General features: G+C 38.2%; 1 protein-coding gene across 3 annotated transcripts in view; it reads left to right on the top strand.

Moving 5' to 3' along the window:
- The window catches only part of BACH2 (BACH transcriptional regulator 2), a 331,444-nt gene that overhangs the window by 216,736 nt on the left and 100,581 nt on the right, over positions 1-14,127 (top strand). The window contains exon 2 of one of the 3 annotated variants that reach the window (XM_087443893.1): positions 2,287-2,334. The exons of the other annotated variants lie outside the window; for them this stretch is intronic. The gene's annotated coding sequence lies outside the window, so the exon portion shown is untranslated. The remainder of the gene's footprint in view (positions 1-2,286; positions 2,335-14,127) is intronic. 3 annotated transcript variants of the gene reach the window in all.

Genomic DNA, 14,127 nt, shown 5'->3' with positions numbered 1-14,127 from the left:
CAATAGACAATATATAAAGGAGTGGGTGTGGCTCTGTTCCAGTAAAATTTTATTTACAAAAACTGGTGGCACAGTTTTAGCCTGTGGATCATGATTTGCTGACCACTGGACTAATGGTAAGATAGATGTACAAAAAAATGAGAAAGTTTATCAAAGTGGCTGGATATAAGATCAATATACAAAAATGGTTGCCTTTTTATATACCAGTAACATAGAAAAGTAACTTTTTAAAAGTTATCATTTATAGTAACAACAACAAATTTTAAGTACCTAAGAATAAATCTAAGAACACTTGTACAAGGCCTAAGAAACTAAAAATTTATTGTTTAATCTGCCTCATTCTGAAACCAATGGTTTTCAAAATTTTGGTCTCAAGACCCCTTTATACTCTTAAAAATTACTGAGAACCCCAAAGAGCTTTTGTTTATTTGGGTTTTATGTATATATATTTACCTTATTATAAATTAAAACTGAACATTTAAAGTATTTATTAATTAATTTAACAATAACAATAATCAAATACATGTTAACATAAATAACATATCTTTATGAAAAAACTGTATCTTTCAAGACAAAAAAATTAGTGAAAAGATGGTGTTGTTTTATATTTTTCCAAATATCTTTAATGTCTGGTGTAATAGAAGACACTTGGATTCTAATATCTGTTTCACTATTCAATCTGTTATGATATGTTGTTTTGGTTAAATTAGATGAAGAAAATACAGCCTCACACAGATGTGTACTTGGGAAAGGATAGAGTATTTTAATAGAGTATTTTAAATAATAGTATTTTAATAATTGTGGATACTCTTCTTTGATACTACAACAAAATTTGACAAATGGTAACTTCCTGAAGGTTAATTGCAATGCAAAATCTAAAACCATATCAATGAACTTTTCATACTCCATTACATTAAAATCCATTGGTGTGCCTTGCATATTGAATGGGTCTATTACCAAAGCATGATTTTTTAAAGCTATGATTGGTTATTTGGAAAATATTGGTTTACTGAGTTATACAGATCTTCAAAATGGTGACACATTTCATTTTACAATGTCCAAAAAATCATGTGTTAATATTATCACCAATCTCATCAGAAAAGTTTTTAAGTTTTGGGAAGCTGTCAAGCTCACAATAGCAGATACATGTTTTCCAAAAAACTGATTTTTAGAAGCTTGAATTTTATCATTGGCAACAAACTCTGCCAGTTGTTTTCCTTGAAGTGACAGCTCACCTTTTTCATTTTCAAGAAAATATCTGCCGGATTCCTAAATCTGAATAACCATAGTTTGCCGGGCATTATTTTGAGTAAAAATGGTGCTCTATGAAAGTGGCTTGTTCAGCTTGCAACTCAGACAATCCCTCAAATGTTTTTCCTTGAGACGACAATCACGCCTCGGTATACAACAAAAGTACTTGATGCATGTTTGTCACACGGAATGTTAAAATGACATTATACTGAAATGTTGAGATTTAATATAAATTTAATACAAATAATAATTCTTACTACTTGATCAAGTATATTCTTAAGTGAAACTAGCATTTTGTTTTACTGTGAGTATGTGGTGGTGAAGAACAAGTACAGTTGGTGCCCACTGCCTTGTTTCATGCTGGGGCACTGGCAGTTTTACCCACTGTTACATTTGCACCATCAACACAAATGTCAACCTGTGAAGAAGACAAATGACATCTTAGTATTATTATGAAGATAGTATTGATTTCATTGACTTTCTGAAAGGGTCTCGGGATCCCCAGGGGTTCCACAGACCACACTGAGATCGGTTGCCGTAGACCTTCATGTGGCTGTCTCCTTCATGTCATTCAGATCTCAGTTTAAATGTCATGACATCGGAGAGAACTATCCTACGTAGCCCCTGGTGACTCCCAAACATATCACCCTATTTTGCTTTTATCATATAGTACTTATCACTACTTGGTAGTTTTTTGTTTATTTATTTATGTGTTCATTATCTGCCTCCCCTGACTAGAATATAAGACCTGAGAATGTAGGGTCCTCACTGGTCACGTTCAATACAATAACTGTCTCTAAAACTTACTCAATAAATGTTTGAAGAATGATTAAATCAGGTTGAGATGGTGCACAGGGAGTTGGGATCCTCATCATTTCTCACTCAGATGCCCTCATAGCTGTAAATAGCTATTTGCGCTCACTCTAGATTCTGTAGATAATACCAGAAGGAACTTTTGAGTTCTGCATTTTACATATATTAACTCAGTCCTCACAAGGACCCTGAAAGCTAAGTATTTTTTATCCCTTTTTATAGAAAAAGCATCTGAAGGTCAACAAGAACTATTCAAAATCTAAAGATCTGGTAAGTATTAGAGCCAAAAATTCATATCCTTCAGCTTCCTCTCGAGTGAAACATTAACTCACTGGATACACATTAAGACATACTCATAAGTATTGCTCAGAATGCCAAGGTTTCAAGAATTGGCTGCCAAATGATGAGACAGTAGTCATTCAGAAAGTGTGTTTGTTAGAGGGAATTTTTTGAATAATTAAAATTGAAACTCTGAAGTTATAACAAATGAGCAGCAGATTTTCAAAATTAACTTCTTTGCACATTTTAGAAATGTTTACCTCAACCTTCAATTCCCAAGAAACCGTTGTATTTCTTCAGTCTCTTGCCCCTAAGTTCTTAGGATCTTTCATAAGAACTGTAGCAACGGCAAATGATCATGAAGTTCTCGTGTTACATTCACCCCAAAGACCTCTCCTTTGCCCTGGTTCCTGGCTGGAACAAGTGTACAATGGCATGTGATAACATGCGTGTCAGCATGAAGACTCAGGCCTGAACCTAATCTCAGCTAATATATCTTTACTTCATAGATTATGCCACAGAGAAGCTATGACTGAATTTCTAGGGGTCACACAGAAGTCAGCAATAGAGCATGGAATACGAGTCAAGCCTCTTTTCATCTAGACAGATGTCTTTTTGCTTCAGATTTTATGTGAAATCTTTAATACCAAGGATAGATTTACCAAGAGACTTTCAAGGGAGCTCCTAGACTAGCCCATTAGACACCAAGAGATATGGGACCTATGACAGTCAATTCCCTGGGATTGCATTTGCCAGCCCTCGGAGATATAACTTTAAAAAATAAAGTGGAGTGCCAATGTTCTATCCAAGTTCTGTTTTTAAAGTATGCTAGTGAGAACTCAGGACCAGTCATCAGTGGTATGACTACAGTAGGCACTGACAGGGGCTTTCTTTTCCACAAAAGTCCACAATTATGTCTTAATTCACTCTCATTTAGAATATAAATATGCCTAGGTAGGGGCTGGCCCCGTGGCTTAGCGGTTAAGTGCACGCTCCGCTACTGGTGGCCCAGGTTCGGATCCCGGGCGCGCACCGACGCACCGCTTGTCCGGCCATGCTGAGGCCACGTCCCACATACAGCAGCTAGAAGGATGTGCAACTATGACATACAACTATCTACTGGGGCTTTGGAGACAAAAAAGGTGGAGGATTGGCAATAGATGTTAGCTCAGAGCCGGTCTTCCTCAGCAAAAAGAGGAGGATTAGCACAGATGTTAGATCAGGGCTGATCTTCCTAAATAAATAAATAAATAAATAAATAGTAAGTAAGTAAGTAAATAAATAAATAAATAAATAAATAAATAAAACGCCAGCCTAGGAACAGCAAGAGAAGTTGTAAGTTGGTCACAACGTTCTGAAAACTAATTTAAACTCTAAACACACAAAGGTGCTCAGCACAGAAGAAACTGTATGAAGAATAGAGGGGAAGGAGAAGTGATTTTGGAAAATGGGGTGCAAAGTAGGGGGTTCAGAGAGCCAGGAAACAGAGGCAGAGAAGGGGACATCTGTGGAAAAGTCTTTACCATCCTCAGTCTTTCCTAGGGTGGACCATGGATGTGCCAATCTAGTTCTAGCTGACATTGGATTCCACCAGACAAGGGAAAGGAACCTGCCTGGACAGCACAAAACAGCTACACTGCAGGCCCTTCCCACTGCCCTGGCCCCAATAGCTTTCTCAAAGCAACGAGAGGATAATAGTTTGTAGAAACAACGTGGCCAGTTGTTCAAGGCCTGGGCTTGGCCTCTGCTAGTGACATGCTTGGTCTTGAGGATATGGTTTAGCTTCACTCTTCCCTTCTATTCTTGTAATTAAGGTGTAAAAACCAGTCACATAATCATCCTGTAAGCACAATAGCTGAAATATTTGCGAACTGTGCAAAGGGATATTCTAATATGTTGTTTTCTTGAGTTTTTTAACCCATATTCCCTAGAGGGCTGTCTCACTCTTCTTGCGTACTTCCCCACCACCAACACAATGTCTGTAGTTTGTGATGTAAAGTTAACAGGTATAGCAGGAAACCTTGCTCAGACTACACGTCTCCCGCTTCCACTGCACGCCCAGCATGGAGAGTCACTACTCTAGTGCTTATCACATAAATGTCTTCTCTGCATAGTATCATACTATCTACTTCTCTGGGAACTTTGATCCATTGTAGAGTTCTTGTTAATCCTTTTTTTTTTCTTTAGTATCTGTTGAGAGCCCTGCCAGGGTTTAAGGAGGCTCTAGCTTCTGAAGGGAAAGCACCAAGCTATAAAAATGTGGGGCTGCCCCCAACCTGGCAATGTACAGCTGATGGCACACACCATCTTTTGCCTAGAGATGCTAATGGTCAGGGTCATATTTTCATGTTCATATTAAAAGGCTTAGTTACGTGATACCCAAATTCTCTTGCTTCCCATTAGTATTCATGCCTAAGCTAAATTGTAGACCTAATTGAGAAGATTCTAATACCTTTGATCGGTCCATTTCTGGATGCCCATAAAGTTAATCTTTTTCGCAAACACATATCTGTAGATCAGTGGAAAAAACATCCGAAAGAGCCTGTTGAATCTACTCTCCAGCAGCCACAGTACCTTCTCTGTTGATATCACTCATAGGGCCACCCAGAAAAGTCTGATGCTTTTCCTATATAACTCCTTACAAATTTGAAAATAGCTACTATGTCTTCTTATTGGGAGGAAGTGTACCATATTCATCTTTATATACCTAGCACCAAGCTTAGGAGGGAAAATATAGTGAGGGATCCACAAATATTAATTGACTCTTCCTTGCAAATTTTAGTTGATCTTCCTCTCCCTCTTCTTTTAGATAGCTCCTACTTTGTCATTTAGAACTCAGTTCAGGCAATGTCATTGCTGGGAAGGATCCCATCTGTTCTTGATGGCATGCTGAAATACCCCTGCAACAGCCCTTATGGCGTGGTGTCTATTTGCCTGGTCAACCACTACATTATACGCTCCAGAGGCTTATTTGTGTTTGTGACCCAGCACCCAGCAAAGTGGCTGACATGTGGTAGATGTGCACTAAACGTTTCTGGGATGCATAAATGACTGAATCGTTCCATCTTTCCAAAGTTCCATGTAACTTTGCTTTTCTTTGAGTGTTTTAGTTTGCCTATTTCAAGGCACCCAGAAATCAACACAGTGATTTATGTAGTCTGAGCAGCTAAGAGTAGAGCAAACTAGCTCTTGCTGGCAGTTAACAATCATTCTAGAACAAAGCTTTATCTCTTTGGGCTGTGGATAGGACACTTGAGAAGGCACAAGATAATAAAAAATTATTTGGGGTCTTTATTTTCTGTTTTGAGGATTACACCAAGATAGGAGGAATAGCTGTGATCACAGGGGAGTAGGGGAGCGGATAGGAGCAAAATACTGAGGATTTTTAAGGGAGAAAATCCTGGAAGACATGGGAATGAATGGAGATCAAAAAAGTCAAAAGAAGCGGGAGCCTTTAAATGCCAGTTTTTAATGCCTCATGATTAAAAAACAAAACAAAAAAAAGCAACAGACAAAACTCTGTGTACTTGGAAAGAAATATTAATTTTAGAAAGTATGCAAAAGATATTTCTCACAGTAGATATCTCTTACATCACTCTTTTAGTGTCTCTTAATGTGGTTATATTCCCATGGGGCTGAGAAGCTATTGGTATGGGGTAATACAATATTCGAAGTACCCAAAAGAATTTGGTGGACCCACTGACCTGCTTTTGACTTCTGAGAAATACAGCTTGACTATCTCAAATTCTACAAAACTTGTCCTGGGTTTATGGCAAAGTTAATTTTATCTTAGTTGTGGAAGGTCGCCTGCCTGTTACTTCGGTAGAGACGACATGTTGCACAGAAATGGTGTCTCCAGATGTTGAATTTGTGACCTTTCCCCCTCTTTCTAATTTGAAACACGTCGTGTACCTCTGTTAATCTCTTTTCTTTCCAGAAGGACTCGCACTCATAGATTCCAGCCTGCACCATGCTATGATAGGGTGCTTCTCAGAGAGGTGCTTAGTTCCCAAGCAGCCTGAAGAAGGTTGACACACCTTGTCCACATACTGAGCAATGGAGACCTGCTCCAGAGAGTCCTGTGGTCCACTTTGTCCCCAAATAATTTGGGATACAGGCTCTTCTGCGAGTCCAAGGAAAAAATCTGAATTGGCCAGCTAGAGAGAAAGAAAAATTCATTGTGTGCACTCTCATCCCTCTATATATTATTTCTCTGTCAACTCTCGATAGAGTCAGATTATATGAACCTGTTAACACCTTCCTTCCTGCACATGAACTTGCTTATTCGTTCATTCAGCCCACATGAGCTTACTCCCTGGGTGATCTCATCCAGTCCTGTGGCTTTTAAGTACCATCTCTGTTCTAATGACTCCCAAATTTTTCTCTCTAGAATCAACCCTGCCCTGAATCTGAAGCTCTATGTTCAGCTGCTTTATAATATCTCCATAGGGCTATCTAACAGGCTCCTCTAACTTAGCACATCCAACCCTTATTCTCCCCACAGCCCCATACCTGATCCTCCCTTGGGGTTCCCATTTCAGTAAATGACACCCCCATTCATCTGGTCCCTTAGGCTGAAATCCTTGAAGCCATCCTTAACTCATTCTCTCACATCCCACATCAAATCCATTAGCAAGTCCTGTCAGCTCTACCTTCCAAATATTTGCCAGATCCAGCCACTTGTCACCACTTCTGCTCCCTCCTAGTCTACTCCATCATCTTTGCTCAAGATTGCTGCAAGAGCCTCCCAGCATGCTTCCAGTCTGACCCCACAACAACCCATTTTCCACATAGAAGCCAAAGTAATCTTTTAAAAGTATAAATCAGATCCTATCACTTACCTGCCATGGCTTGCCATAGCACTTAGAATAAAATGGACCCCTGCCCTGAATGCAGGCCCTTCACTGTCCCCACTATCTCTACAGCCTTCTCTGGCCACACCCTCCAGGCTCTGGCTTTTTGGCTAGCTGTTTCCTCTGCTGGGAAGACCGTTATCCCAGAAAGCTGCAGAGTTTACTCCCTCACTTCTTTTAGAATCTGGGTAAATGAGACCTTCCATGATCACACTGTCTAAACCAGGACCTCTTCTCAGTTCTCAGTTGTCATCCTTCAGTTCTCTTGCCCTGCCGTGTGTTTTTCTCTACAGCACATTTCATTATGATCCGTTTGTGTATTTCCATCTCCTGCAATAGAATGTAAGCTCTTTGACAGTACGACTTTGCTGTGTTCATTGCTCAGACACTCAGAACAGTGCATGGCATCACGTACTGTACATGGTAGACAGTCAGTAATGATTAAGCGAATGAAAACACTTATGGAGTAGCCATCTTTGTTTCAGGCATTATGTTACAGGAAAAAAAAAAAAAACCATGGTTTCTGTCCTTGGGGGACTTGCCCTGGGTGGCAGAGACAAACGCATAAGCAATTCTGTGATGGTGACACTGGGGATGCTCGAGTGAGAATCTCCCAACTGTGCCTGCAGAAGTCAAGAAGGTAACCAGAGGAACTGACATTTGAGATTATTCTAGAAGGATGAGCAGGTGTTTGCCAAACAAAGAAGAGTGTGAAGGGCGTTTCAGGTGTGGAAACAGCACATACAACAGCGTGGAGCTGTGCCAGGACAAAGATCTTGAATATGACCAACTTATAAGAGAGTTTTATGAGATAAGTCTAGATAGATGAGCTGCCAGGAAGCAGTAATTTATTTCAATCCTAGCCCCCAAACATTATCCTCCTCTGGAGTTTTCCCTTTCAGTAAATGACACCTCCATCCATGTAATTGCTCACGGTGAAATTGTCAGTCATCCTTAACTCTTTTCATTCTCTCACATCCCACATCCAATCCATTAGCAAATCCCGCCAGCTCTACCTTCCAAATATACGCCAAATCCAGCTTCTAGTCACCACTTCTGCTGCTGCCTCCCTAGTCCAGACCATCATCGTCACTAACCTAGACTCCTGTTCCCAACAAGCCTTCCTGCTTCTCTTCTGACCCGACACAACCCATGTTCCACACAAAAACTAACATTGTCATTGCGAACTGCTTTTAAGTTAAAACTGGAAAAGCAACTTAGGTCAGTATCAACTAAATGGATGCCTATTAAAGATTATTGATATACATATGTTTTGAGTAGAAAGGAGGAAATTATTTTGATGTCAAAATTTGTATCTTCTTTTTTTTTACGGGGGAGATTCGCCCTAAGCTAACATCTATTGCTAATCTCTCTCCTTTTTGTTTTCCTTCCCCACCCCCACCCCCCCACAGCCCCAGTACATAGTTGTGTATAGTTGTAAGTTCTTCTGCTTCTTCTCTGTGAGCTGCCGCCACAGCATGGCTACTGACAGAGGAATGGTGTGGGTCTGGTATCAGTATCCAGGAGATGCAGCTAAAGCAGTGGTCAGAAAAAAGTCATTGCCTGAAATACTTATTTTGGTAAAAAGGAAAAAGAGAAATAAATGAATTTCTAGTAAGCATCTAACTCAAAAAGTTAGAAAAAGAATAATAAAACTAAGAAAAACAGCAGGACAGAAATAATAAATTTAAAGCAGAAAACCATGAATTCAAAAACTGAAAAATTAATTAACAAATGCTAAAAGCACATTATTTGAAAACAACAAAATAAAGGAAACTTTAGCTAACTTGACCAATAAAACTAGGGGAAATGATGAAAATAAAGTGAATATAAGGTATATAAGAAGAAATCATGGAGTCTGTTTTACTCAGCTTTTTACAAATAAATGTGAAAACCCAGACGAAATGTATAATTGTCTAAGGAAATATAATTTACCCACTCTGACTTCCAGAGAGAAGGAAAATCCATCAGAACAACTACCATACAAAAACACTAATTTTCCATTCTAAGTAAAATAAATTCTAAATAAAATATTAGGAAACAGAGTCTAGCAGCATTTTGAAAGAACAATGTATCATGACCAAGTGAATTTCATTCCAGGGGTGCAAGGATGATGCATTGTTAGTAACCGTATTAATATAATTTACCATAGTTATAGATCTTTATAGATCCTATTAGATCTTATGGCACTTATTTGATCATCTTTATAGACGCTGCAAGGGTATAGATGTAGTTCAACATCCATTTTTTATTAAAAAACACTTTGTAAAATAGGAAGTGATGGACACCTCCTTAACATGATAAAATATGTGTATCTCTCCCAAAATTGAGCATCATCCTTGATAGGGAAACACTAGAAGCCATGTTATGTCAGAAAGATTGAAGACAAGGTGCCCCTTGTTATACTGTACTTTAACATTGTTCTGAATGTGCTAGCCAATGCAGTACTTGTTGTTTAGTGCTTAGTGCTGTCGAGTCAATTCTGACTCCAGCAGAAACCCTGCCTGGTCTTTTTGCCCCATCCTTTCATCCTCTGGTGCTGTATCAGACAACGCTTTGGTGCTATTCGTTCATAACCAGTTTTTTTGGAAGTGGGTGGCCAGGTCCTTCCTCCTAGTCTGTCTTAGTCTGGAAGCTCCACTGAAACCTGTCCACCATGGGTGACCCTGCTGGTGTTTGAAATACCAGTGGCAGAGCTTTCAGCATCACAGCAACAGGCAGCCACCACAGTATAACTGACAGACGGGTGGTGTGGTTTCCTGATGGGAAAGAAACCCAGGCTGTGGCAATGAGAGCACCGAATCTTCACCACTACATTACCAGGGCTGGCTAATGTAGTACTAGAGAAAGAAATTGGAAGTATAAAAAGTCAAAAGGAAGAGGTTGAACTAATGTTTATAATTTGCTGGTGATATGATTTTATACTTGGATTATATACTTGTTTCTATGAATCAACTGGAAAATTGTAACAAACAATAACAGAACTCAGTAAGGTGGCTGAATACCAATTTATTATGTAAAAATGAACATTCGCCATATATACTATCAACAGCTAGTTAGAAGATATAATGGAAGAAAAGATTCCATTTACAACAGCAAAAAAGAAAAATCCAAATATAAATATATACATAAATAAATTATGTATATAAATATGGGTATTGATTTAAAATCTGTAAGATATAAATCTTTATTCATATAAATGAATGAAGCTTTTTTAATTCCCCTGAGATGCAGAGGAAAAAAAGAAAAGATATGAATAAATGGAAAAGCAATCTATGTTCTTGGATAAAAAAAATCTCAACATCACCAATTTAACATGATCCCAGTAAAAATAACAACAGAATTTTTTGTAACCAAACAAGCTGATGCTGAAGTTCATGTGAAAAAAATACCTTTTTTTAATCAAGAATAGGGCCAGCCCTGCTGGCCTAGTGGTTAAATTCAGCACGCTCTGCTTCAGCAGCCCGGGTTCAGTTCCCAGGCACAGACCTACACCATTCGTCAGTGGCCATGCTATGGCAGTGGCTCACATACAAAATAGAGGAAGACTGGCAACAGATGTTAGCTCAGGGCAAATCTTCCTCAGCAAAAAAAAAAAAAAAGAATAGTTAAGAATAAAAAAAGAAAACAATAAGAGAAAATTGCTCTTTGGATATTAAAATATATTACAAATATATTTATGTATTTGAATTAGGGCATTAATTAGACAGGTCAATGGCATAGTATGGAGTCTAGGAATAATCTCAAATACATTTAAAAATTTAGTTTACATTAAAGAAGTCTTCTTAGATCAGTGCAGTAAAACTGAAATGTTCCATAAATGGTGCTGGGATGACTAATAGCTGTCAAGACACTAAGAAAAAAGACCAACAAAGTAATAAGAAAAAATAGGTTATAAACAGTATTTACAGAAGAGGAAATATAAGTAGCTGCTCATAAACATATGCAATATATCCAGCTTCATTTATAACAAATGAATGAAAATTAAAACTTTAATGAGATACTTTTTCTGCCTACCAAAGAGGCATATTTTCTTTTTAAGTTTGATAATACAACCTGTTAGCAAGACTATGGATAAAGAGGTAATCTTGTACATTGTTGGTAGGAGTTTAAATTGGTACAATCTAAATGGAGAACAATTTGGCAATATCAAAAATGCCAAAGCTTATATCCTTTGATGCAGCAATTCTGCTTTGGGGAAAATATATGGGTATGCAAAATTACATGTGCTAATTTACAAAGTTACACACTGCAACCTTATTTATAATAACGCAAGACTGATAACAACCCAAATGGCTATCAATAGAGAATTGATTATATACATTATACTATGTTCTCATAGTTGAATACTGTGTAACCGTAAAACAAGAATGAGGAAGCTTTTGTGTATTGGTGTGGGATGATACCCAAGATATATTTTTAAGTAAAAGAGCAAGGTGCATAATAGTGGTATAGTATGTTAAGTTTTGTGTAAAAAAAAAAAAGAGAAAGAATTATCTATCAATGTATATATCCTTGCTTAAATAGGCATAAAATCCCTCTAGATACACAAAAATATTAGTTGCCTCTAGAAAATGGAACTGTGTTACTGGGAAGCAGGGGTGGGGAGATTTTGGAGACTTTCACTGTATACCATTTGGACCATTTGAAATTTGAATGAACCAAAACAAATGAAAAGAATTTAATGCTGTTTTTAAAATTGTCTTCAGAAGAAACCACTGTTACACATAACATAGATGTATCTATCAAACATAACAAGAAAAAGAAACCAGACACACCGAAAAAAACCCATATAGTAAATTTTCCCATATATTTAAAGTTTAAAAGGAGACAAAACTAATCCGTGGTGGAGGCGGTTAGGATGGCGGTTATCTTGATGAGGATAATGAGTGGGACAGGGCATGAAGGAGACTTCTGGGTTGCTGGTAATGTTCTTGATCTGGGTGCTGGTTCCATAGGTGTGTTCACTTGGGAAAATTTCACTGGTCTGTACCCTTATGGTGATACACTTTTCTGCATGTAAATTATGTTTTAGTTTTTAAAAAATTATCAAAAAGCAAAAAAAATCTTCTTTAGGGTTGTATTAGTTTCCTAGGGCCACTATAACAAAGAACCACAAACTGCGTGGCTTAAAACAAGAGAAATTTGTTGTCTCACAGTTCCGGTTGCTAGAATTCCAAAATCAAGGTGTCTGCAGGACCATGCTGTCTCTGAAACCTGGAGGGGAGAATCCTTCCTTGCCTCTTCTAGCTTCTGGTGGTGGCCATTAACCCTTGGTACTCCTTGACTTGTAGATGCGTCACTCTAATCTCGGCCTCCATCGTCACGTGGTGTCTTTTCTGTATTCCAAGGAGTTCCTTTTATAAAAACACCAGTCATATTGGATTAGGAGCCCACCCTAGTCTGGTATGACCTCATCTCAACTAATTACATCTCCAACAACACTATTTCCAAATAAGGTCAGATTCTGCGGTACTGGATGTTAGGACTTCAACATATCTTTTTTGCAGGGGACACAATCAGTGCATAACAAGGGTTAATGGAGAATTTTTAAAGAGTACTAGAGTTGCTATAGAAGAACATTTTAATCCCATTTTAATGACTGATTTGTGAAGTGTGCCACTGTTGAGCTTGTACAGAGAGAAGTAACCTAATGCTGTGTCTACCAAGGGTGCTATCTCCTTGGCAGTCATTCAGCTGCTGGACAATAAGGGCCTAATGCACTGACTACCCATAGTTAGGTTAAAGGAAAATAAACAAGGAGCTTTTTGGCTTCTTGGGTAGCCTCCTTCATGATTTTACAGTTCTATAAAACAAGGGGCTATGTCTTTACAGAAAACGGCTTGGCGTACTGTGACCATTCATCTTCGTCATAGAGCAATAATGTTGGTCTAAAGATGGGATTTTTAAAAAGCCTCCTCATTTTTCACATTTACTCCAGGAATCCTGCAGAGCCCTCATCTTTCACTGGGCATGGGCATGAGTTTTATTTTTCAGTCGAAGAGTCAGCAAGTTTCCAAATGAGTAACAGACGCAGGGTGTGGTGTGTGGCTTCCCTTTTGGTTGTACAACCAGATCGCCCTTGAGGTATAATTAATCCCACAGTTCTCACCACCATTGAAGTGATTTTCCTAATTTAATGAAACAATTATTTTGTTGTCACTGGCTTCCAGTGTATGTGGCTTGTTGTCAGTGCTCAGTAAATGTTTGTTGACTGAGGGAATAAAAACAGAACAACTTTTAGCCACTGAACTGTCAGTTGAGGCCTTTAGTAGTTTCAAAATTCAACTGTTCAAGGGCAGGCCAATGAGTCTATGTTAGAAAAACCTTAGAGCAATGGTTCCCTCTGGCAGGGGGGATTGGCTGGGATGGGGGATCTTCCTGGGATGATGTTATATTCTATAGCTTGATAAGGTTCAGATTACACAGGTATATACATGTATCAAAACTCAGTGAGTGTGCACTTAAAATTTGTACATTTCATTGTATGTCAGTTTTACCTCAAAAGAAAAAAACTATAAATAAATCTTGAACTCTAGCAAATGATATGTTTGTTAAAGTGTTTAGGGGGAAGTGTGCTGATGTCTGCAATTTACTTTGATATGCACTGAAAAAAATGGATTGACAGATGGAGAGAGGGATGGATATAAATGGATAGATGTATAATAAAATAAGCATAGTAAAATGTTAATTGTAGAATCTGGATGTGGGTAATAGGTGTTCATTGTAAAATTCTTTAAACTTTTCTGTAAGTTTGAAATTTTTCAGAATAAAACGTTCGAAAAATTCGAAGTACAAAACCATACAGGACCTTGTAAATGTGGGACCAAAGTCTACTTGCTATTTTTATTTCCTGTCACAAACTTGAAAGTCCACTACTTAAATGTCACCTGCTAGGGGTCTCCTGTGAATCCAACAACAGATTGATACA

This window comes from Ceratotherium simum, chromosome 19, assembly GCF_057802395.1.
Source record: "Ceratotherium simum simum isolate JZ-2026a chromosome 19, ASM5780239v1, whole genome shotgun sequence".
NCBI classification, from domain to species: Eukaryota; Metazoa; Chordata; class Mammalia; order Perissodactyla; family Rhinocerotidae; genus Ceratotherium; species Ceratotherium simum.
Note: the sequence above shows the minus strand (reverse complement) of the source record. Positions and strands in the feature narration are given on the sequence as shown.